The 24,075-nt window shown below is 41.8% G+C and overlaps 1 protein-coding gene across 3 annotated transcripts in view; it reads left to right on the top strand.

Moving 5' to 3' along the window:
- The first annotated feature begins 6,564 nt into the window (after positions 1–6,564).
- LOC136109418 (ICOS ligand-like) overlaps positions 6,565–24,075 on the top strand; it is a 35,980-nt gene continuing 18,469 nt past the window's right edge. Inside the window, exons 1-2 of one of the 3 annotated variants that reach the window (XM_065852103.2) lie at positions 6,565–6,704; positions 8,787–8,927. The gene's annotated coding sequence lies outside the window, so the exon portion shown is untranslated. Of the gene's footprint in view, positions 6,705–8,786; positions 8,928–14,495; positions 14,596–24,075 lie in introns of those variants that run through there. The other 2 variants (XM_065852093.2, XM_071811660.1) reach the window with 2 other exon arrangements.

Below are 24,075 nucleotides of genomic sequence, written 5' to 3'. Positions count from 1 at the left end.
TTGGACTTGATGATCCTTATGGGTCCCTTCCAACCAGAGAAATTCTGTGATTCTACAGGAGTTTCAGACTGGACATTAAGAAGTACTTGTTTACTGAGAGGGTGGTCAAACACTGGAATAGGCTCCCTAGAGAGGTGGTCAATGCCCCAGGCCTGTCAGTGTTTAAGAGGCACTTAGACAATGCCCTTAGTAGCATGCTTTGACTTTTGGTCAGCCCTGAAGTAGGCGGTTGGACTAGGTGGTCACTGTAGATCCCTTCCAGCTGAAGCAGTCTATTCTATATCTCACTTATGCTGAGAGAAATGCAGGAGATGCATGGAGCAACTTATGCTTTCAGTGCCTCCCAGTGCTGGCTGTAATTCCCTAGGAAAGTGCAGAAGCCTTGTAGCAAATACAGTCATGGACACATTTGCAGAAAAAAAACCTGAATCCTCTCTACTGAGGGTCTGAGATCCTGAGCACTCAGAGCCACAGACTTCAGGGTATTCTGAAAAAAAGGGGAAGAGTTACTTCAGAGAGGAACAAGTAGCTAATTCATCAGCTTGGAAGCTTTATCACTTAAGGGATCAAACTGACGAAAGTAGCAAAAAAAAAAAATCAGCTTCAAGCTCATTCCTTTCTCACAGTCAAGCTGAATTTTTGTTCCTGTTTCTGCCTGCACATTCAGATCATTAGGCCTCAGCCATGACGCATATTTCTTGCCAAGTATCTCCTTTTGCCAGAACTTAAAAGAATATTCTGATCATGGACAACAACACTGCTGGCTGTTTCCTCTTCATTTGCAAATGAATATTCTTCTTCTATTTTTGCTACTCTAGTTGCACCCTGAAAGTACCTCAGTAGTTGCTCAAATTGTTTGAAAGCCAGCATGTGCACTCATTACTCCATATCTCTGTATTTGCCCTCATTCTAGGGTAAGAGTCCTAGCCACTTAACACTAATGGATTGTGTTACCTCAAACCAGTAGAAACAAGTGAAAACAGTCACAACTAGGAATGGCTCTTGCAGGCTGGAAAGGCTCAGTGTACAGCCAAACGCAAAATGGCAGTTAAAGTAGACAGATCTCAAGTGCTCACCAGCCTGATGTAATAGTCTTTTTGTTCCACCTGGACTGAAGGAGGAATAAGATCTAGCAAAATGAAGTGGATAAAGAAGATGAGCATGGCAAGCTACAGCTAGTGCTGGTCTATACTGCCCTACTCACCAAAAAAAAAAAACCCACCCAAACAACAAGCTGTCTTCTGCTCAGAATGACAAGTGAAGCGGAGTTTGCATTTCCTTCTGAAGGGAGCATGATTAAGACTGTATTATTTGGTTCATCTGATAACAAAAAGGGAGTGGCAGGAAGAAAAAACCCTCAAGTTTATTGATAATACCAGGTAAGATCATCAGCATAAATGATTACTGATGCATAAAAGTCAAAAACATATGACCCACTTATTTTTTTTTTGAGTCCTCTGCCAGCAAGGTCAGAAGCCACTCTATGAACATAAGAAGATGGAAAACTACAACTTAGAGAGGCACTGCAAGGTTACAACATGGTAATATAGCACTGAAAGAAATTACACATGTCCCTTGTCCAGTCTACAGCAGTACTTCATGAAATCCAAGTTTATATTCCAGAGACTGAAGATTTAACTATATATACCTTCCCTTTCCTGCATGTGGTGAAAACAGTCTAGTTCTGACCTTGGAAAGCATTCAGTTCAACGTATTTGAATTAGCAAATGTGCAGTCAACTGTGTTCTATAACAAATCTAGGAAAGCTTCTAAAGTAGATTACTGTATTCTGTGGAAAAGTGTAGTGTATTTTGCTTCTGTTGGAAGCCTTTTAGTAAGTATTCAGGATACAGCAAATGGAGAGGAAGGAAAGAAAAAAAAAAGCAAGCACATTTATACAACCTAAAAGCAGCATGAAAAAGCTACGGATCATATGAACATTTCCAAACACTGAAGTGAGCAGCCACATAGACTGAAAACCAACAAAGCATTAGGCAATGGTCTTTAGCACATAAATCAGCTCAAGGACTTTATGTTATCCTGGTAGCTTGTTTCAACATATTCATGTTCTGGTTTGGTCCACTTCAATGAGTAGAAAGTCAGGAAAAACACCACTAGGCCTGCATGGATGAACAAGATGCTCCTGATAAAACTACACTTAAAGGAAGCATACAGAGGGTGGGCAACCTGGAAAGAATAGAGACACTGTCCAACCATGCAGAAACATGGTTAAGAAAGCCAACGGCCACCTGGAGATGAATCCAGTCAGGGATGTTAGAGACAATGAGAAAAGCTTTTTCATATATGTAGGAGACAACAGAAAGCCTAGGGAAGGAAACGGGGAACCTGGTTACCACAGGACATGGAGAAAGTTGAGATACTGAATGGCTTTTTTTGCCTCTGTCTTTACTAGCAAGATCAGCCTTCAAGAATCCCGTGTTTCAGAGACCAGAGGTAAAGTCTAGAGCAAGGACAACATACCCTAGGTGGAAGAGGATCAGTTCAGGGACTACTTAAGTAAACCAGACATACATAAATCCAGGGGCCCTGATGGGATGCACCCATGCATACTAAGAGAGTTCATGGGTGTCATTGCAAGTCCACTCTCTATTGTCTTTGAATGATCATGGCAAGTGGGAGAAGTGCCAGAGAACTGGAAGAGGAAACATATTACTCTGGTCTTCAAGAAGGCCAGGAAAGAGGACCCAGGAAACTACAGGCTGGTCAGCCTCACCTTGATCCCTGGAAAATCAATGGAGCAGCTGATCCTGGAAAAATATTTCCAGGCACATGAAGGACAAGGAAGTCATTAGGAATAGTCAGCATGGATTCACCAAGAGGAAAGTCACGCTTAACTAACTTGATAAACTTCCATGATTAAATGACTGGCTGAGTAGATGAGGGGAGAGCAGTGGACACTGTCTACCCAGACTTATGACACAGTCTCCTGTAAGACCCTAATAGACAAGCTGATAAATTAGGGGTTGGATGAGCAGTCAGTGAGGCAGATTGAAAACTAGCTGAACAGCCTGGCCCAGCACATGGTCAGTAGAACAAAGTCTAGTTGTAAGCCTGTAACTTGCAGCATATCTCAGGGATCTATAATGGGTCCAGTCCTGTTCAAGACCTCCAGTAATGATCTAGATGATGTGACATAGTGAACCTTCAGCAGGTTTCCTCATGACACAAAATGGGGAGGTGTGGCTAATACAGTAATAAGAGAGAGTAATTCTGTCATCCAGAGGAACCTCAACAGGATAGAAAAATGAGCTGGCAGCAACCTCATGAAATTGAACAAGGAGAAGTGCAAAGTCCTGCACCTGGGGAGGAACAGCCCCATGCATCCGGTACATTCTGGTGGTCACTCAGCTGGAAAATAGCTTTGCAGAAAAGATCCTGGGGGTCCTGGTGGGCAACAAGATGAACATGAGCCAGCAATGTGCCCTTGTGTCAAAGGGCTAATGGTATCCTTGACTGTGTTAGGCAAAGTACTGGCAGCAGGTAGAGGGAGGTGATTCTTCCCCTCTCCTCAGCACTAGTGACGCCACACCTAGAATGCTGTGTCCGGTTCTAGGCTCCCCAGAACAAGAAGGACGTGAATCTACTGAAGAGAGTGCAATGAAGGGCCGCTAAGATGGTGAAGGGACTGGAGTATCTCTTCTGCGAGGAAAGGCTGAGAGAGCTGGGACTGTTCAGCCTGGAGAAGGCTCAGGTGGGATCTTGATGTATGCAAATACCTGAAGGAAGGATGCAAGGAGGACTGAGTCAGGCTCTTCTCAGCGATGCCCAGTGACTGGATCAGAGGCAATGGGCACAAACACAGGAGGTTCTGTCTGAACATCAAGCAGTTGGCCCTGCTTCATCAGAGGATTTGGGCTAGATTACCTCCAGAAGTCCCTTCTAAGCTCAACTGCTCTGTGATTCTGGGAAAGTTACGGCTGGATTTTGAGAGAACATGAACAAATTATATAGCCATAACAACAGCAATCTCCTTTTAGCAAAAAAAAAAAAAAAAAAGCCTTTGTCAGGTCAGAATAAACAATCATAAACCAGTATTGCACTACCACCAGGTTCCCATTTTGTTTCCTATTTAGCCACGCTCAGTGTAGTGCAGTGGAACACCAAGTAGTCACAGTACCTCACTTCCGTCACATGAGCAACCAGTATGCTTGGAAACAAGAAGCAAACCCAAACACAGCCCCACAGCCTGTACAAATTAGCATGTTTATCCTGGTGAGAACTCATCACAGATAAGCCTCAGATCATTAGAAGACACATGTCTATGAATTCAGTATTTTTGTGCACCAAGCAGCTTGGGGAGACTCCATTAGTAATCCAGCTCCACTACCTCCTCCTGCAAGATGAGATGATAGCAATAAGGGGAGAGAAGGATGGAAAGGAAGACACAGAGGATTCCTAGGCAAAGCAGAAGTGCAACAGCCTTTCTGTTCTGATGTTCGTGGGGTTTTTTTTGCTAGATGGTACTTAATCACTGTCAGTACACTTTAGTGACATAATACTTTAAAGGGTATGTACTGAAAAAGGCTATTTAAAAATCACTGGAAACACTGAGGAATTAGCATATGAAGCGTTACGGATACACCTTCAATCGAATCTGGTAATGGATTTTCTTTTACTTGGAGTTGGACATAGCATCTGTGAGTCAGAATCCAACAGTTGTGTTAACTTGGACAATACTTCTGCTTTAACGTTAGAGAAGATCTCTGAGTAGTATCCCATCAAGAAATAAGCTTTCAGAATAGCACATGGAAAAAACCTAATACGTATTTCTCATGACATTAATATGGCCATAGATATTTTGTACTTCATCAGGAATTTTAGTCTTGGCAGTCTTCCATGTAAGTGCTTCAGTGCCAGACAGATAGTAACTTGTACAAAGTCAGAAGTATTTTCCTGTATGCTGTCTTAACACTCATCTGAGTTGCATCAGGCATTCAAAACTTTCCAAAAGTGAAATGCCTCAGGAAATGCTCTGGATCATCACTGTCACAGGAGAGAACGAGCAATTCTCACTCAAATGATGTGGTAATGGAATCTGTGTATTGCTGAAATACTACCACAAAGCTGACTAATTTATGAAGTGTTACTTCTCAAACCATTAATTAGAGTATAGGGTGGGTTTTTTGTTGTTTTCTAGCATAATTAAACATTATTTCCGAGAGTTTCTGTCAGGGAATCCACAGACCCACCATAGTCCCCCACAATTGTGGATTCCCTGATGAGTTTCTTCCATTATTTAACTTCTGATTTAATACCAAAAAATTCAGATTTACTCTAAAGTTTAAGCCTTTTTTTTTTTTGTATACTAGTGTTACATACCAATACTTAAATTTATCCAGCATGATTAAATAGCTAGGTCTCCGCTTCATGCAAGCAGAGAAGAGGTTGAAATGAATGAGAACAGTGTTTGGAATACTAAGTATTTAAATCAACTGGGATGCCTTTTATGGCATGTCTATGAAATGAAAAGTTCAACACTAACAACTGCTCAACACAAACATACTACTTAAAAATATATGAAGGGAGATGTCAGAAGGATTCAATTCAATACAAGAGAGACTACCAGAAACTGGTAGTTTGAAGACCACAGTTGACCAGAACCAACCTAATATATTTTTCTATTTCTGATGTGCAAGTGCTGAATTGTACAATTATGCAACTGTGTGCAAAAAAAGAAAATCTCAGTGAAGCAATGGCCACACTAGTACATGCCTATAGAAAACTTCAATTCCTTTATGAAATAACATAGCAGAGCACACCAGGCACCCACATCCAAGTCAACAGCTCAGTAAGATGCGAGCAAAAACACTCTCAAGGAGAAAGAAAAAAGCTTCTCCAATGGCTGGCTGAAAATATGAGGGTTAAACATTGTTCAGTACCTGTGCATGAAATGCAGAGAGCCAGTGAAACAGCGTTTGATTGCAGAGTGAATTAGAAAAAAAAAAAAAAAAAAAAAAGGTTTTTCAACAATGAAGAGTTTGGAAGTGCACGCTTGGATACTGCAAGTGGTAGCCTCTGTGTACAGGTGCATAGGACACTAAATACATAAATGTCACTTAAAACTGATCATAAAAAGAGACGTGTGGTGTGGTGATCTTTGCTTTTTTTTTTTGTTGGTTTGGTTTTTTATTCATTTTGGTTTTTTATTCATTTTGGTTTTAGTAATTTTATTTTCCTAATAGAAGAAACCAAGCGAAGTCTCAAGTGCCTGCTTGAGCTAAGAGGAAAGAGTTGTTTCAAAAACATTACCAGAATCCTTATTCTGAACATATTCACGTGGCACATTGATGCAAATAAATGTTTATTTACAAGGACATCTACATTGTGTATGAAAAAAATATAGATAGCACTCCTAGAAAAGACTGCAACATGAGAACGCTGCATTAGCATAAGCAGCTGAAGTTCAGCAAAAGATATAAGGTGAACTATTGAATACTCCTGAGCTTTTCCTATTGGTTAAATGGTAGCTGGAAAGTCCTTACGTCAGCTGAGCACACTGTAGCTAACATTGTCAAGAACTGCTTTTATTCCTCAACTAGTCAAGAGGCGCAGCTCTCAATATCTGAGTCACAGCTCCACATCCTGTCCTGCCCCAGCACTTCCTCATTCAAGGGAGAGACTCCTCGCAGCAGCACATCTGAATCTCTGCACGTTCAGACGGGACACTGGGGGATTCTGCATAGGTAAGTAAGAGATCAAATTGTACTAGAAAGTGCTAGAGCCGCAGTATCTTGACTATGCATTTTTGTGTTAGAGCTTTAACAATTTTTACAATTGCTTCAGATGAGGTGGACATGGGAAAAAATGAAAAAGAAACAATTTGGGGTTTGGTTTAGTTGTTTGGTTTGCCTTTAAAAAAAAAAAAAAAAAATTGTCAGAAGTAGCAGCTTGCTGGAGGTGAAAAATAGGGATTGAGGGGTTTCCCCAGTTAAAATGTTTCAGCTCTGTGACTCCACTCCCCTCCTGCCTCCCCGCTGAGATGCACTTAGACTGCAAAATGAAAAGTGAGGCTGCGAGTACAACAAAAGGCATCTCCAACTAATTTCCTCAGAGAGTACAGTTTTCCCTTTATTTCTGCTTCTTATTGACTAAAGAAAAACCAAAAAATAAACTGGCACTGACAGAAGTGACCAAACGGGGAGTTCCAGTTTAGTGAAGTTCAGACAATGAATCTAGACTAAAATAAACTATCACACTGCCGCAAAGCATCAGCTGAGTAAGAAAAAAGGCTCAAACAAGACATTCAGCATAGTCACACCAAAAATGAAACCCCGCATAACTTTTCAAGTTCTGAATGGTCACTGTTTACAGACTGACAGTGTGTAACGGCAGCTAAAACACCAAGTGCAAGGCAAGTGAGGAGTCCCGCTGTGCTGAGGAGCACACACAGTCACAAAGTCAGTTCTGCATAAAACCCGAGGTCTCAGTTTGCAGCTAGTAAAGAAATCAAGTGCAAGACCAAAAAGCCAAGAAAGTGGGCAAGTAACTGCATTGGAGGATTTGCTGAAGTTGTGAGTCACCATAGTTTCTGGTAGAAGTGTTTGTGGGCTTTGGAAAAGAAAATAAGATACCATTGCACAAAAAGGTTTTAGACAAGCTTGTTGCCTTTGAGTTTTGATGCAAGGTTTATATTAAATAAAAAAACCCCACAACCACTGATGAACATACCAGTCCTTACAGCAGGGCATTTAAAACATCTTTTCCATTTTAAAATCTTTTTGTTCTTGATAACTTGTCCCTTCTTCAGAAGGAACTGTACCCACCAAGGTAATGCAGGGAGAGAGGAGAGACACCTTGGAAAAGTACAAAGCAACTGATGTCACAAAGCCAAATTTCTCTTACCTCTGTGTGAGGTCGGAACTCAGGCCCCTCACAAGCCAGCTCATGACAGACAATTTTTTCTTTTTGAATACTAAATTGACAGAAATATCTCCCCAGTTGGCTAAAACTGAATCCTGAGTGAGCAGTGAAGTCATGCAGCTACAGATTTCATTTCTCACGGTATCAAGAAGTTTGCTATTGCTTTGAGTTTAACTTGATAGTATAAGTGTAGACAATGTAGAGGCAGACACCAGCACAGATTTTTCCTTCTAGAGAAATTAATTAGATACTTCTAGAAAGGGAGAGGAAGTGGCAGGAAATCATCTCCAAGCCCTCATCTTGTAATACAGACCAGGCTACTGAAATGTTTACCAAGATGAGCACTACAAACATGGACCTGTTGGAGCAGGTCCAGAGGAGAGACACAAAAGTGATCAGATGGATGGAACACCTCTCCTCTGAAGAAAAGCTGAGAGTTGAGGTTGTTCAGCCTGCAGAAAAGGAGGTTCTCACAAGACCTTGCCACAGCTTCTCAATACTTAAAGGGGGCTTATAAGAAAGATGGAAAGAGACTTATTACCAGGGCCTGTAGCAACAAGAGGCAATGATTTTAAACTAAAAAAGTGTAGATTTAGATTGGACATAAGAAAGACATTCTTTATGTTGAGGGTGGTGAGATACTGGAGCAGGTTGCCCAAAGAAATTGTAGATGCCCCATCATGGGAAGTGTTTAAGGCCAAGTTGGATGGGGCTTTGAACAACCTTATCTAGTGGAAGGTGTCCCTGCCCATGCTGGGGGCAGATGGACTAGATGACCTTTAAGGGTCCCTTCCAATCCATTCTGTATTTCTATTATTAGTGTTTAAGAGTCTTTTGAAAAAAAGTCAAGCTGGTTTCTGTCTCTCACAGCCCCAGTTACATTCCTTTTTTGAAATGTGTTACAGCCTTCCCTCCTAAAACAAGGTGCCTATAGAGTCAACCACTCCTTATGGAAGTTGATCATTCCTGAACTTACACAGAAAGTGGCAGTCCAGGTGACAGGACACTACAGGCACATGTCAATGGACAGAGCTTTGTTTCAACAGGTGAGAGAAACAAGGAGAGGAAAAAAATCCTCTCAACAAGATAATTTTCTGCCATAGTCCATTAAATATACATATATGTACTAAATGCAAACATCTCATTGAACACTGACAATTTTCAGAGACGTGTGGATATAATATACATTGCAGATGTACGTGCAGCCAGATTTTTCAAAGCAGCCCGAGCCTCAGAAGCTCCAAGCATTGATTTCAGTTCATTTCTGCTGATATATCTTTAAAACAGCACCTCAGCACCTTCAAGCACATGTTAACCTCACGGCAAGGTGTTGTGCAGAGGTGCCTGTGCTAACAGGGTCTAGAGAAGTGGCGCTGCCTCCATGTAGTTTTGCACCAGCATGAATATTCTGTGCTAATAGGGAGTTACTAATTGCCCCACCAGCTCACAGGGCTCTGTTTCTCCTGGCCTGGGAGAGGAGCTCAGGTGGCCCAACACAGGGCTACATGGGCACCCTCAGCTGCTCAGCCCCGGCCAAGGCATCCACACCACCACTGGTGTATAGAAGAGACATCAGAACTCACACGGGCTTGGGTTTTCAATTGGATTTATTGCCGGTAGAGAAAGAAAAGAAAGGTTAGTTGTGATGGTGGGGCTATTTTGGTGGGGGTTTTTTGTTGTTGTTGTTGGGGTATTTTTCTCCAAGTTTTGCTTCCTGCTCAACATAGAGTACTGAACAAATAAAACTACAGCCACTTTCAGGATCACTAAAAGACATCTCCATCTTGTGGCTGTAGCTAACTCCAGATTTGGTTGTTCTCTCAGCTGCTTTTCTCTCTACTGTCTCTGGATTTTCTTTTATCTAAGCTCCAACTACTAGGTCCTTCCCTATGCTAGCTGGTAAAGTCATCTGTAACAGCAAAAAAAAAACAAAACAAAACACCCTCAATTACTAGGATAGCGTCTTCAGGGACATGCCAAATGAGACTGAATGAAGCAAGTGTATCTCCCTTAGTCCTCTGTTTCAAGATGCCTGTTGATTAAGGGAGGAGGGGTAAAGAAAGCTAAAAAAAGAAAAAAAATACAAATTGGAGAAAAATCTAGTCCTTCTAGAGTAGATTATAATATATACAAGTCCTGAACTGCTGAGGTCTCCATATGCCTGTCAGCCCCTAGGAATACAGATTGCTCAGAACAACTCTGCTTCTCCAACACAAACAGTTTTATAACAATAAATACACAGCTAGCTAAAGGACTCCAAGCTAGAGAATTCCGAAGTATGAAAGACTTGCTTTGAGTTTGTACATGTCAAATTATGCAAATTCTTAGAAGGGATGTGAGCGCACTCCAAGTTCAGTTAAATTTCCAAACATTGCAGAGCCAACTGTTTTGTAGCTACACTTCTCTTATAATTCTCCATCTGTGGGTTACCACTTTTTGGTTTTGCTTTTAAAGCAACCACAGGAAAAAAATTCCCTGGTGCACACCAGAACAGCTCAACCCACCGCAGCTTTTCTAGTTACAACATAACAGCACCTTTGGCAACAGATGCCACTTCAGTTCAACCACTGTCTCAGAGAGTCCACCTCGATGCAGGTACATGTGGGAGGGAAGGCCTTGAGCCCACGTTATCAGCCTCCTGCCTTGCTAAGCTTTGTGCATAAACTCCATCAAATATTGCCTGTATATGATTTGGCTTACAGCATCCTCTAGACCCTTTATTCTTAGTATAAGTGAAGATGGCTTGATCAGAGGGCTAAAACACCTCTCCTGTGAGGACGGGCTGAGAGAGCTGGGGTTGTTCAGCCTGGAGAAGGCGGCTACAGGAACACCTTATTGAGACCTTTCAGTACTTCAAAGGGGCCTATAAGAAAGATGGGTACAGACTTTCTAGCAGGGCCTGATGCAATAGGACAAGAGGCAATGGTTTTAAACTAAAAAAGGGGAGATTCAGGCTAGACATGAATCATAGAATAATTTTGGTTAGAAGATACCCTCAAGATAATCAAGTCCAACCATTAACCTACCTTTGGCACTAAACCATGTCCCTAAGAACCTTGTCTAAATGCTCAACACCTCCAGGGATGGTGACTCCACCACTTCACTGGGCAGCCTGTTCAAATGCCTGACAACCCCTTCTGAGAAGAAAGTTTTCCTGATAACCCATCTGAACCTCCCCTGGTACAACTTGAAGCCATTTGTTCTCATCCTATCACTTGCTACTTGGGAGAAGAGACCAATACCCTCCATGCTACAACCTCCTTTCAGGCAGTTGTAGAGAGTGAGGAGGTCTCCTTCAGCCTCCTTTTCTCCAGGCTGAACAGGCCTCGTTCCCTCAGCCGCTCCTCAAACTTGTGTTCCAGACCCCTCAGCAGCTTCATTGCCCTCCTCTGAACTCATTCCAGCACTAGGACATGTCAAGGAAGTTTTTACAATGAGAATAATGAAACACTGGTTCAGGTTGTCCAGAGAGGTGGAAGATGCCCCATCCCTGGAGACATTCAAGGCCAGGCTGGATGGGGCTCTGAGCAACCTGATCTAGTTGAAGATGTCCCTGCTCATGGCAGGGGGGTTGGACTAGATGACTTCTGAAGGTCCCTTCCAAACCAAACCATTCTATTATACAATATGCCCTTTCAGTGAGATACTTGCTTAGTTAGCAGACAAGACCATGTGTAAGCAAGAGTTCGAGATAAGTAAAATGCCCTTTTCACAGATCTATAAAGGCATCAAAAGCTAACACCAAAGCCTACAACTATAGCATCCGTATAGCAATATATCCCTGGAAAGCAGAATTATTCAACCCACCCTGAGCAAAGCAGGCATTAAGGCATCATAACAGTAATAACACTCGGTATCATCCTGAAAGAGAGCACCCACAGTGAATGAAACTACAAGACTTAGTGTCATTTGCAAGGATTCAAGTATTTTTAGTTTCAGTTACTGCAGTTTACCAAGTTTCACTCTGAATCTGCTTTTCTTCTGTAAACAAAGAGTGCTGGTTGAGTGGTGTAATTCAGCTATTACTTGATGTAGTTGAAGAGTAGAATTTTAATAGAGAGCAAGGAGGATGGAAAATACAGGCAAATTATTTGATCATACAACACTAGGTTTTTTTTAATTGTTAAAATTATTTCTACAACTTAGTTTTGTACGCAGGTATTTTCCTCTCACACCTCCTTTTGCATATATTGTTGTGTAGTTTTCTATATTCTATTTTGCTTACAATTTCACTGCAATGATGCTGGAAAGACTAGATCTAACAAGCTGAAGGAGACTGCTATTTGCTTGGCTTTTTTTGCCTCAGTTTATGAATAAAGTTAGTTGTGGAGTCCAAATATATTTCTATATTAAGTGCATTTGAAGTATAATCTCTTCACCTCTGGCTTCCCAGATGTAATTTTCCAATATCTTAGTTTCCTTGTGTTCTACTTGGCCATGTGCTTTATTTCTGAACCATAAGTTTTCTGTAAAAGTACACTTGCTTTTAGCTTCCTTTTTCAGTAGCCTTGCCAGAGCAATATCAGCAGTCACCTCAGTTAGGGAGCTATTGGAGCTAGAGCCAAGCGGATCCTTGCCATCATTTCTGAAAAGAGGATTATTTTATTTTGACATCAGAAAAGGGAAGAGCATCCAGAACTCCCTACATTTCCCTTGGCGAGGCAGCCCAGCTTGAACTTGGATGTTCTTTTTAAGTAGATTTATGGTGTCTGCAGAGAGTTACTGAACTTTGCCTTCTACATTCTTGCATGCATGCAAATTGACCATCTGCAGACGCAGCATGTTCTCACTACTCAGCTTTGGAGGAGCTGGCATTGTTTGGGGGTTTTTTTCCCCCCATTACTGCAAACAGATAATGCAAACACCACCAAGCTGCATCCAAAACACAGTGATGTTGCAGTTTCTATCTCTTGTAGTTATCAGGAACTCTTACCTCTTGAAAGGGAACAATTTCCTCTTACCCAAATGCACTTTACTATCCAGAGAAGTACATATCTCTTGAATAGCTATAGTGAAGGAATCTGCCTGATAGTCATATTCCTCTTTGTCCACCCACCAGAAATACACATTTAGGACTTCCTAAGAACGGATGGGTGCAGGGGAGAAGAAGATGCCCAGAAGCATTTGTGAAATCCAAGAGTCTCAAGAGGCACGAGAATATGGCGACAGGGAGAGTCACCACTTTTCCAGCTCTGCCACATATTCAGCAAGGGCCATTCCTTGGTTAATTCACTCCCACACACTCCTCACCCAATCACCCATAGCAATGCTTCTGTCTAGTCAGACTGCAAGCCAAGTTTTCCATGCAGCTGGCAGAATTACAGCTATTTAGCAGTGCTGTAGCCTGCTGCCTGAGGCAGCACAGCATTTGACACAAGCTCACCACGCAGTAATTTCTGCCTACTCCAATTTCCATGCTGCTGCACACTGCTCATCTATTAGCAAAATGCACAGCAGCACCTTAAAAGCTGGCTCAGACACCTGCACATTCTGCAGCAATTGCATTGGAGTTATACTTCCAAGAGATTTTTTTTTTGAAAGCAGAGCATGACCCTGTAGGAATTTGAAGTCCTTTTGTGCAGGATATATAGACTAGAACTTAGAAATCTGCTGTCTCCTATAGCAAAATTTATATTCTTTTACAAGTTATTTTTTTGTTTGTTTGTTTGTTTGAGATGAGGAAAGAATCTCTCCTAACAAGACAGACTGCAATAACATGCAATTGAGAGGATAGGAATGAGAGCTTCCTGGGGTACCTGTGCTGTGCTGCATTTCTTGTATTTTCCAAGTCCTCTACTGGAAGAGAAGGAAGGAAGTGGGGCAAGCGGGGGGAGGGTGGGGAAAGGATAAAAGCTTTCCCTGGTGTCATGGTTTAACCCCAGCTAGCAATCAAGATTTTGATGGCCCCTCACTTTCCTCCCACTCCCGCAAGTAGGTGAGAGAACCAAAAGCAAAGGGAGAAAACTCAAGTTGAGGTAAGAACCATTTCATAAGACAACAAAATAACAATAATACATAAAATAAGTGAGACTCAGTGCAATCCCTCACAAAACTCCAGCCACGCTGAACAGCCAGTCCCAGAAAAGAGAACACCCTGGTCCTAAACACCCAATCCCAGGGAGAGCGTAAAAAAGCAAAAGGCAGAAAGGCCCAAAAGCCAACTGCAAAAACTGCAAAATGGCAAAAAGCTGAACTAAAAACCAAACTCCCAGTGGAACAGAACTCGGTGAACTAACAACCTGGAAACCCCAAATGGAACTGACTAACTAGAAAAGCCAACTCCAATTATGTACCAAGCATGACACTAATGGTAGGCAATATTTCATTGATCAATCAAGGTGCTGCCATGCCTGTGGCCCCCTCATATCAATTTGCACCTGCAGGTGGGACGGCTGAAAAAGTCCTTGGTTTCCCTGACAAAGACATCACAAGTTCTACATTGCTTTCATACCAATCCCAAACTCTAGAAAGCTACTGGAAGAAAAACATTAACATTCCTTTTCTCTGAAGTGGAGTTCTCATTTTTCTTATATTAAATACAAAATGAAGGACTGTGCTAGCTACAGAGGACAAAATGTTTTAACTCCATGGAAAATTAACTTTATTTCAGTCAAACCAGCATGCTTGGCAAGATTTCCTCTGCAAGACAGGCTAGGAGATAATTGTGCCAAGATAGAGTTGGGGGTCAGCGTTTCATCTGTGACTAAGACTCATGTAAGTCCCTATACCATAACACTTGTTTTAAATTACCTCCTCTCCCATTTCTTCATTCCCTATGGAAGAACCAAGCAGAACAGTGTATTCATTTATACTAGAGCATTGTCATCCGCTCAATAAGTATCGTCTAGGGAAAGCTAACTCCATAAACAGCTCTTGACCCCACCATTCAAGTATGCTAAGGCCAGGGAGAACAGCAGTGCCTTGCTGAGCACAGACTCCTTTACAGCACCAGGATGTGGCTGCATTACAGCCTGGATGAAGCCTTAGTATATTCAAACCAAAAGCAAAATACCTAATTAAATAGCTAGCCGAGTTCTATGACAGGTCTGGCTGGGGGATCTTTGAATTTCCTCACAGGAAACTTCTGTCCTGAAAGATTACGCGCCACACAATTAATTTCACCCTTTGACTACTTCACTATAGCTGCAAGTTTCATGGCAGTCATGGTATGAAGTCACTATACTAATTTACAGGTATGTTATGAATACATTTTTCACAGCTGAGGTTGAACATCTTGATTTAGATGCAAAGTGACATGCACAAGCTGATGTAAGTCAGGGCAACTCCGCTGGCTTGATATGGTTGGCAGTGTGTCCCTCCCTCAACCCAACTACAAATCTGTTTCCTCAGAAGAAGGGAGAGAGGGATTTAATTTAGTATAGCCTTGAATAAAATTCAGGTTTATTGTCTTGGTTCCCATTTTCTCTTTTTTTTTTTTTTTCTTCTGTGTTGAGTGAGGCACAAACAAGTTTCTACACAGAAATAGTCCTTGTATCAAGGGTCATTCTCCAGGGGGGTGTAAAAGCACTACTTCAGCTCCAACACTCATTGCATTTGTAGCCCATGATACAGGAGATTTTGGGGTGGAACAGCTGTAAACAATAGGGCACAGCTGAGGTAACACAAGTCATGGCTAAGGGCACCATCAGCTCACTACTGACAAGGTGTACATTAGGGCCACCCCATGACTTACCCTGTTTAGGCTAGAGCAAGAATTTAATCTTATGTGGCTCCTGAGCCTGGAGGACTGCAAGGCTGAGAAGTTAATCATCAGATGTTTTCCTTCTCCTGAATGACAGCTTAGAAATAGGGTTCATTCAGCCCCTAAAACCTCAGTGTTCCACTTCGGAGCTGCTCTAAGAAGTTCACTGTCCTTCTCCAGCTGCCACCTCAAATTCATCTCCCAAATAACTGTTTATAGCTTAAATGAAGGATTCTAAAACACCAACATGTATCACTCCTGTTCAGTCCCCTAAATAGTAGCCCTAGAAGTGCCAAGGTCAGCTTTGAGGTCCTCAAAACCTGAGACATTTTAAGATACATAACAAATGAGGGTCTCCAAGTCCTGTCTGGTAGTAAGACAGGGATGCAAGGACTTTGAACTGCAGGCATGACATCAACACATTAACTTCTAGATGTTACCATGATTGCTCAGAGGAAGTGCTTCAAAACCAGACCGTTTAAAGTTTACGTAGCTTGAGTGCTTTCTACAAATTATTTATCCCTTGTGTTCAACCCATAAGGTTCGTTCAGCAGTTATCAGTTAAAGCACAATATCGATCACACCTAACAATTGCTAGTTAACTCTCCACAAACGTGTCAGCAAGGGGAGAGAAAAAAGAGCTTGTTCCATTACACATTCTCACAAGTAACAGACTTTTGTGTCTACAAAAAGATCAGCTGTAATGTTTAATGCCATTTGATAGCACTCTAGAGACCCAAATGAAATATTTTGTTTGCCTGCATTATAATGAGTCCTCAAGATGTTTGGCAGTTGCCAGTAAACTACATACAACGCCATATCTAATCAATTAGTACTTTGTACTTTTCTATCCGAGGACATCACATCCCATTTCCAGTGGAAGTTAGGTACGCAGCAGGTTGCACAGCAAGTCCCGTTAAATATTCTTCTCCCCAGTTCCCCAACTGAAATTACAGAATGCAGTTTGGGTAAGCAGCAGGTAATCTCCACGTTCCCGTGAAACGCCAATCAACCTAAGTTCTCATTGAATGCATCAGCTCCTTTTACTAGCAAACAAATATAAATGGCAGGAGGAATCTTATCTTCCCAAAAAAATCAAAGTTTCTGTACAGTTTTGACTCCAAACTTAGTCATTTCTGAGGCCTCAAGTCTTGTCACACATTACCACAAATACTTGGAACTTAGGTTTGGGCCACTCCAAAAGGTGGGTTTTCATGAAGTGTTAGTGGCAAGAGAGGATGCGGATTCAGGATGCATAGCTGTGGGAAACAAGGGTGGCCCGGGGAGCACGTCTCTTTCCAGCAGCAATAGGAAGACTTGCTTAATTGCTACATCTGTCAAGTCTAAAAGCAAGTGGCATATTACAGTGACAAAAATCCTTCTGGCTACAGCTTTGTTAGACATCTCCCCAGAAGTGTCTACTTCCCTAGAATCTGATGGCAAAGCAGAAAAATCAGTTGTTTACTCTAGTGGTAACAGTTGTGTATTCAATTATATTGTGTTTTAAGGGGAGGGTTTGACAACACTTCTAAGTACTTTGAGACATACAAGACTGGACAACCCAGAAATCCCAACAGAACATGCACAGCACACTATTAATACAAGGTGCCAGGGAACCTAGTCAGACATAGCCCTACTTCTATACTCTGCACACTTCCCTCAAACAGCAGCTATCAATCCTTCCACCTTAGGGTCTCTAGCTGCTCCTTGCACACCACTGCCCTAGGCAGCTGCCTCCTGTGCCTTGAAGGAAGCTGCTGTTTACAGAACCAGGTGTTCAGTGAAGAGTCCCACTGTACAGGACTAAATACCTACAAAGCTTCAGAATATTTTGCTTTAGTTTATTGATTGCAAAGATGTTGACTGCACCTATGATTCCTGAGGCTGAAAATCTAATCCATTCACAAAGCTTACCTCCTCAGTGGCAGAGGTGAGGCCTAGAGACCAAACCGTAGGTCAGTGCAATGCACTGCTGATTTTGCAAACCTTATTTGGGGTGTGCCTTTCACACCCTCAACTTCCAGGTCGGAGACAGTTGAAAATATACTGTAAACTAAGTTTACCTAAACTTTCACAGGGGGTTTCCTACACCGAAAGTGCAGAACCACACAGAAGTCAGGCTGATCTTTCACAACATGAAAACTTGTGTTTTAGCACAAGCTGCTCCTCTTTTAAGTCATTACTTACCAACACACTTAAACCAGCATAGACATATCAAAGTTATGTTCAGCATTTCTGACACTGAGAAAGTTAAGTTTGGTGGACTTTCGATTACAGAAAAGAGATTATAGCTATTTATATACTGCTGTACTAGTCTAGGCATAGCCTGCCTTACCTACCCAGCAAGTCGCCTTTACAACAGAGTTGTATGAAGTTGATCCAGACTTGTATCCCCCACATAGTTCTTGGAAGCTGTAATCAATTTCCATATTGTATTGTCAGGTTTATTTGTTAAGGTTAAAGACTGGCTTCTCTTTTCTGATCTCTCACAATCCAGAAAGATCACTATCAGTCAATTGTATGAAGATGCAATTAACAGTTCATAACCTGGTTTCTTAAGTAAGGCTTGTGTGATCAAGCAAATCACCTAATTCCTGCCTCTTCTCTCCAATATCCCTTGCAGCACTTTGACAAGCCTTTCCAAAGTAAGAAAAAAAAAAAAATTGTTAGCACTGTTCAAGGCAAAAAACAAAACCAAGACAGCTTTGTAAAGTCAGTTCCTGTAAGAGTCCAGAGAATTTGTGTTAAAGACCAAAAGCGTTAACAGCAAGAGACTGATAATCCATTCCAGAATTTATTTGCCTATTTCACATACTTTTGTGCAGTTTTCTTCCAGCGGTTATGGAACAACAGTTTGTCTTCCCTTGACACAGTCTTTCTACTATGGAATACAACATCCAAGGCAAAGCACTTCCAGCTTGACTGCTGTTAACTTTCTGTTCTTCAAGCATCCTTCGTATTTTCACCTGTATTGCTGTTGTAGTAACATCAGTTGGACTTCCTAGTCTTTCTGTCCTGGTTATTTCTTTCCTTGTGTTTAAGACAAATATGAGAATTAGACTCTGCAGCTCTTGCCCTAATAAGAAGTACCCCACTGGATGATACAAGTCCAACCTAGTTCTTCATCTCCAGCAGTTACAACAGGAAAAACTACTGAGGGATAGCATGGGTATCTCAAATACCGGCCAGGCTTACATTGCTTCCCACAGCATCCACAATTCATGTAGCCTTGCACAAAGTAAACTCTTACTGCCTACATTAGCTAATTAGGAGAAAAGCCAGAGCAGGAACCCAAACATTGCCCAAGTCAGAATAGCAGTTAGTATTTGCTAACTTTAAGAATCAGAGGTGTGAGGGGTAAATAAGCTAAATGTACAAGTTTTTTACCTCCTAAAGATACCTGAGGCCTTTCCTAGCACTGGGGTGCCACTGCACACTAGCCCAGGTCATCCTTAGCTATATCTCGTGTAGTCTTGGAGTTCTTTGTCTTGTTGCATTGCCTCAACTCCATCACTACATTGCACGGCTAAATTGCACCACCACTAGCACTATAGTCACCTCTGTGCTACAGGAGAGAAGAGAAACTATGTGGTCTAGCCTAACAGTTGAGAAGTGGTTTCTCACAATTTTCCTAGGTTTGGGACAGTGGTTTCTGCTTTTTGCCTCTAACAGCTCCAAACTTGTCCAAGGCAACATTACTGCCCCAAGCACACTGGAAGTTATTGCTTCAAAACAGAAACTGGATCCAGAAGAGTTTGGGTCCAAAAACTTCAGCTTGTTTTCTCACTATCTCAGCTGTGGTAGAGCTGTCAGAATCACTGTTGAGAAGTGAATAAAGTCTAATCCACTATCTGTACAAAACATGTTAGTGCATAAGTCAGGAGCCAGATACCTTATGGAGCAGAATATTAAAGGAGAAAAAGCAGGGGGGGAGAAAGAAGAGATCAGTTGTGCCCTGTGAAGATGAGGGCTTGCAAGGTGGCTGGTGCTGATTTGCAATAGGAAAATTAAGTCACAAAAAACATTGCAGTAGGAAATGTGAGAGTATACAAAATTGGGTCTTCCACCTTACACTGTTCCTCTGCTTTCTTCTGGGAACAGACACTTCTACTACAAAGTAGTCCACTGGAGAAAGGGGGAGAGAAGGAATTGGAGGAGTTGTGTTTGGATTTTTAAAAACTAACAAAAATACCCCACAAACACACCCCAAATAGAGCTGAGAGTCATCTTCCAAGTCTACAAGAGCAGTGCTTTAACCAAGAGCAGTCCTCACCTAGAAGTCATTCACAAGAAACCATGTTGAAGTCCTGCATTTTTCAACATGAAAGCTGGGACACTGAACCACCACAGAAAAAGGAAAACACATACACACACCTCCCACACTAAGACACGTGTACAGTTAACAATTATGGAACAACTTGTAATAGGTTCCCCACACACACCTAAAAGAGAGACCAGGCAAAGCGTGAAAATTAATTGTACACACAAAGGGCTGTAGGAAGAATAGGGTACTGCTGTCAGAAAACAGCAAGGAAGAAGATGCCACTTCTTTCTTGTGCCACAGTTCTGAACAGAAACACACCTATAGGAAGCAAACACAAGTGATCTTTTGGAGTGCTTTGAAGAAAACTAGTTGCTTTATTTGCTTCCAGACCCCAAGCCTGCAATTTTGTAATGAATCCAGCACCTCCCTGTGTGGTCATGATTACAGACAGGGATAAAAAAATGCAATGCTATTGCTGGTGCAACAAGAACAAGGCAAGACCTGATCATGCTTACAATCCTTGAGAGATGGGCACTTCAGATTGTAGAATGATTTAGCTGAACTAGATCTGAACCAAGCATTAATGAAAAAATCTGAAAGCTTTAAGAAGATTGAGAAACATTCCAGAGTAGAGGGTCTGCAGGAAGTGCTTATGATCCTACTTACATAAACTAATTGTTCAAGTTATTTTCTTCATACAAGGCAGATTTGTCCTTCAGACATCTACCTCAGCTATCAAGCCAATAGTCTAGAGTCCTCCAATACCTGGGCAAAATAACTTGGGCATCTGAACACAATTCTATGTTGTGTATCATATGTACATCACATTAGCTCTGCACCATTCGTACATCTCATTAGAACAACTATTTACAGCTTAGCAAAACAAGCATGAAGTGCTTACAGGTGCTTTTAAGGGCCCCTATTTAGGATCTTACTTGTGTCTGTTGGACAGAAGTTAACTGGACATTAACATTCCTGTGCTTGTAACCCAGCCATACAACTAGAAACTTTCTGTTCTGATAATAGAGCATCTAGGTTTAAAAGACTGTGTAGGCTTCAGCTTTGTAAACATTTTCAAAAAGCAGGGGTTGGGAAGGCAACTCCATTGGGAGGAGGGATGCAGATTTAATTCTGCAATATTTGGCAAGTGTCTGCCTTATTTTTGTCACTGGTTCAAGAGTCCTTGAACCACTAGGACTTAATTTTTACTAGTACCAAGTACTCCATGAGGACTTTGTGCTTTTCAGTGGGTAACTGTGGAGAAAGCTAAGATGGGCTCCTGGAGAAGGGAATAACTCTTAGTTATTTCCATTCACTACAGTTACCTGTTCTTCCTTACATAAGAAAAGGTGCCATCAGAACATGCAGGAAAAGAGATATTTGTTAGGACACAGGTGGTACTGGTGGCGTGCTGTGAATTACTCTAAGGGGAAGTTGTTCTACAAATCCTTCCTTCCTTTTCAAAAGTTCTCACAAACTGCAGCTGCAGGTCTGTTTGTAACAATTAAAAAAAAAACCACAAATAAAGCCCAGACACCTTCACTTTTGCTTTGACAGAGTAATGCTTCTAGAGAGACCAGCTCAGGCACAGACTAGCTCCTTTCAGTTCAGTAGCTCTGACAGCAGGGAGTAAATGAATTCTGTTGATTGGCCCCAGGACTTGTTCCATATCTGTAAAAACTTCATGAGGAAGAGTTGCTTATAAGCACATTCAAACTGCATTTTGTAGCTTAGTAGAAAAACCCAGGATGTGATTCAGTTGGTTCCTCTTGCTCAGAGGAGCCATTGCCACAGAGTTTGTCTTCCAGGCGTACAAACCCTCAGGGAGGTGTTCAGCATGGGGCTTGATCACTTCAGTCACAAGTTAACATCATTCTCTGGAGAAGAGCCAAGACAACTTACATAAGCCTTGGTTAACCTTGGTTTCTTTTTCTTCCTCTCACCCGGGCAACCCAAGCTTCCATTTTCAGACCCACCATTCCCAGTGTTGCCATGTACAATACAGCAACAACAACAGCATTGGCTACTAATTAGCCCCATTTAACTGTGAAGCTCGCCACTTTGATGAATACTTAACACCTTCCTGGAGGGCAATAATAAATATTTTTCTGAACTTCATCCCTCAAACTTTCTTCCTTTTCTCACTTGTCAGGAAATACAAATCCAACCAACTGTAGGGTCACAAGTCAGAGAGGTGTATTGTCTAGTAATAGGTCTGATAGAGGAAAAAATTGATTCTTAGTGGAATTACATATATGCATCACTAACAACATCACCTTGTCTTCAAGAAAGGCTGTTTCCACAATATGCAAATTAAAAATAGATAAAAAGGGAAAGGAATCACAATCCAGAAAAGCAACTGGTAGTCCTGAGCCTGTTGCTGGCAACAGTTGCCAAAAAAAACCAAAACAAACAAACATCTGCAAGCCAGGATTTTCCCTGCTCTCACAGTATTCAACTGAAAAGTAATTTTGGAGAATGGAAATTCTCTGGCATTAGTGTTATACTTCCTCCTAGACAAGGCATTGACCCAAAGTAATAAAGACATTTTATTGACTATCCCACAAGCTCAAAGTAGTATCTTGAGCCTTCTGCTTCCTAGGAAAGTCCCCCAGAATTTCCCTTTCTCCCTCTCCCTTGTGACCAGGCTTTATCCACTATACAAATTTGAAAGTTCAAAGGGAGGGAGCTTTCTTCTTTCCTTCTTTGGACTGATGACATTTACTCAGGGGGTTTTATAATCCTGGCTGAGTGTGAAAGTTAACTACCAACTGAAGAAGAAAAAAACCACACTTGTAAAATGGGTAAGACATCGAGCAAGACACAACTAAAGCCATCACAACAAATATTTATTAAATTATTACAGTAGATTCTGACAGTTTGTCTGTTTAAAAAGAGGGGTTTTTCTGCACTGGAGCTTTACAATATCATTATCTCAAAACTGTTCTTTCTTTGTGTTCAGTAACTGAATTATTATCAAGTTACATCTTCCCCAAGTTTTATGGCCCTTCAGCTGTACTCTGACAAGACACTGTACAGACAGGGCAGAAGAAAAAGTTAAAAGAAATCACATACATGAGCTTTTAGAGCCTTATCAGCTGCAAGCCGCTGAAGAAGAAGTTAAAGGCTGCTGAGATACCCCAGGTGCCAGGCAGAGAGCAGAGGTCAGACCCTATGCCTGCTGCAGCTTTTGCAGGACAGAAGACCCGCTTGAGGATCAGGCAAAAAGTGGTGTCACTTAAATCATCGAGATCCCTGCTGAACCAGAGGGCTGGTGGCTGGCTGAAGCTGGGAAGCAGGAGGCAGTGGCTGCTCCTGCTGTGCCCACCCCTTGGTAGCAGGAGGCAGCACCCCATGTCACCCATCTCTTTGCCAGCCACTAGCCCTACTCCATCCTTTCTGTGATTCCTGGCAATACCCTCTTTAGCCTGCTTTTACAAGAAGGCCGAGCCAGCTCTGTACATGTATTACTGTGCATGTACTAGGGGGTCCTTGTCCTTCTGCTGGGGCTTAATGGCAAAGGAAGAATTCAAATAATCATGATATTTCCAGTGTGGATGCAAGTTGTGGAGCTTAGCACGCTGAATGATGGAGCTGCAAACTCTTTGCAGAAGCTTAATGTATGTGGAAATATTTCAGCACAGGGATGTTTCTACAAGTAATAGATTTAACATCAGCATTTGATGATGCAGTCCTTCAATGGGAAAGATTTCACATAGGGAATCTCTAATCCAGATTGCACAAAACCTTTTAAACCAGATCATAACTACAGTGGGAGAGAAAGGCCATGAGACAGACATAGGAGAGCAAGGAGAAACACCTGACAACACCACCCATAATATGCAAGAACTTCTCATATATTTCAATCTATTTTGGTTCTTCTTGCCTATATCTGGTTTATGAGGTGCTATATCATTTCACATACTGGCTAAAGACAAAAAAAATTAGGTACTTGAGAGAGCTGGAAGAACAATGGAGAGAGAACTTTTTCATTCATCTTCTCTCCTCCCCCAACACAGCCCACAAAAGTTTCTCCTCGTCTTATGGCCAGCAAGAACTTGAAACCTTGACTAAACTCTTTAGAACTTACGGCTATAAGTAGGCACCCACTGAGAGCCACTTTCATAGATGTTGAGGTCTCAGCTCCAAAGTTGTACTAGTAATCCAAGCTGGATCATCTCTGTCTTCAAACCCAGGTCTCATTTTTCACAAATAGCTTCAGGTTATC

Source organism: Patagioenas fasciata, chromosome 1 (genome assembly GCF_037038585.1).
Source record: "Patagioenas fasciata isolate bPatFas1 chromosome 1, bPatFas1.hap1, whole genome shotgun sequence".
NCBI lineage: Eukaryota > Metazoa > Chordata > Aves > Columbiformes > Columbidae > Patagioenas > Patagioenas fasciata.
Note: the sequence above shows the minus strand (reverse complement) of the source record. Positions and strands in the feature narration are given on the sequence as shown.